This window comes from Schistocerca americana, unplaced genomic scaffold (genome assembly GCF_021461395.2).
Source record: "Schistocerca americana isolate TAMUIC-IGC-003095 unplaced genomic scaffold, iqSchAmer2.1 HiC_scaffold_167, whole genome shotgun sequence".
Taxonomy (NCBI): domain Eukaryota; kingdom Metazoa; phylum Arthropoda; class Insecta; order Orthoptera; family Acrididae; genus Schistocerca; species Schistocerca americana.
In genome coordinates this window covers 4833-7248 of record NW_025725757.1, presented here as the reverse complement: position 1 = coordinate 7248, position 2416 = coordinate 4833, and positions in this window count along the sequence as shown.

Genomic DNA, 2416 nt, shown 5'->3' with positions numbered 1-2416 from the left:
TAATTCAAAAGGATTTGTTTTCACACTCTGGCAGATCCTGTTTTACAAATACAGTGGTATATCATGGTGGCGTTTACCACACGCAAAAAACAAGTCGTCTGAGCATGCTTTATAATAGAACTTCCTAACATCTCCTAGCAGAGCCCTACAAGATTTCACCAATACATGGAAAACAAATACCGTCTGTGTTCTGACTTCGGACACATTTGCTCCATAACTCACCTCTACCGACTTCTGCATAAAGTTTTTGTCATCTGTACTTGAAGAATAAGACCATACCCAGCAGACCATAATTTGCAATAGCAGCAGATTACTACGTTGTAGTTTTGTAAGCAGTTTAGTCATCACAGACTACCAGGATACAGGTTGTCTGGCAGCTTTTCTAGGAGCTCTTTGCGGTGTGGGGGAGTAGCCATGTATGTGAAAAACGGTATCCCATTTGAGTCAATTGATGTTTCAAAGTACTGCACTGAAAAGGTGTTTGAATGTTGTGCTGGGTGTGGTTAAATTTAGTGGAGCTAAACTTCTTACTGTTGTTATTTATAGATCCCCAGACTCCGATTTCACAACATTTTTGCTAAAGCTAGAGGAGGTTCTTGGTTCACTTTATAGGAAATACAAAAAGTTAGTTATATGTGGTGACTTCAATATTAATTGTATAAGTGATTGTGCAAGGAAAAGGATGGTGGTAGACCTCCTTAATTCATATAATCTTATGCAAACCGTATTCTTTCCAACGAGAGTGCAAGGGAACAGTAGAACAACCATAGACAATATTTTTGTTCATTCGTCATTATTAGAAGGGCATTCTGCTAGCAAAAAGGTGAATGGCCTTTCAGATCATGATGCACAAATTTTAAGTCTAAAAGGTTTTTGTGCTGCAACACATGTTAAATATAGTTACCAACTTTTTAGGAAAGCTGATCCAGTTGCTGTACAGACTTTTGTAAACCTTATCAAGGAACAAGAGTGGCAAGATGTTTATAGTGCTGATACAGTAGATGATAAATATAATGCCTTCCTCAAAACTTTTCTCATGCTCTTTGAAAGTTGCTTTCCGTTAGAACGTTCAAAACAGGGTACTAGCACAAACAGGCAGCCTGGGTGGCTGACTAAAGGGATAAGAATATCTTGTAGAACAAAGTGGCAATTATATCAAAACGTTAGAAACAGTCAAAATCTAAATGCAGCAGCCCATTACAAACAGTATTGTAAGGTGCTTAATAAAAGTTATTAGGAAGGCAAGAAGTATGTGGTACGCAGATAGAATAGCTAAGTCTCAGGATAAAATTAAAACCATATGGTCAGTCGTAAAGGAAGTGGCTGGTCTGCAGAGACAGGTCGAGAATATAGAATCAGTGCGTAGTGGGGATGTCCATGTTACTGATAAGTTGTATATATGTACAGTACTTAATAATCACTTTCTGAATATAGCAGGTGAACTAAATAGAAACCTAGTCCCAACAGGGAATCATATAGCGCTCTTAGAAAAAAGTGTTCCGAGACTGTTACCCAAAATGCTCCTCCATGATACTGACAAGAGGGAGATTGAGTTAATAATTAAATCACTAAAGACCAAGAACTCTCATGAATATGACGGGGTATCTAGCAGAATACTGAAGTATTGTTCCACGTATGTTAGCTCAGTACTTAGCCACATCTGTAACTTTTCCTTTAGGAGTGGTCGGTTTCCTGACCGATTAAAGTACTCGGTAGCGAAGCCACTTTATAAAAAGGGAGACAGGGATAATGTTGACAATTATAGACCTATTTCTATGCCATCGGTGTTTGCTAAAGTTATCGAGAGGGTTGTATATACAAGGTTACTGCAGCATTTAAATTCACATAATTTGCTGTCAAATGTACAGTTTGGTTTTAGAAATGGCTTAACAACTGAAAATGCTATAGTCCCTTTTATCTGTGAGGTTTTGGACGGATTAAATAAAAGGTTGTGAACGTTAGGTGTTTTCTTTGATTTAACGAAGGCTTTTGACTGTGTTGACCACAAAATATTACTGCAGAAGTTGGAACATTATGGAGTAAGGGGAGTAGCTTACAATTGGTTCGCCTCCTACTTTAAGAACAGAAAGCAGAAGGTAATCCTCCGCAATATTGAGAGTGGTAATGATGTTCAGTCCCAATGGGGCACTGTTAAATGGGGCCTTCCCCAAGGGTCAGTGCTGGGGCCACTGCTGTTTCTTATTTATGTAAATGATATGCCTTCTAGTATTACAGGTGATTCAAAAATATTTCTGTTTGCTGATGACACCACCTTGGTAGTGAAGGAACTTGTGTGTAATATTGAAACATTATCAAATAATGTAGTTCATGATATAAGTTTGTGGCTTGTGGAAAATAATTTGATGCTAAATCACAGTAAGACTCAGTTTTTACAGTTTCTAACCCACAATTCAAC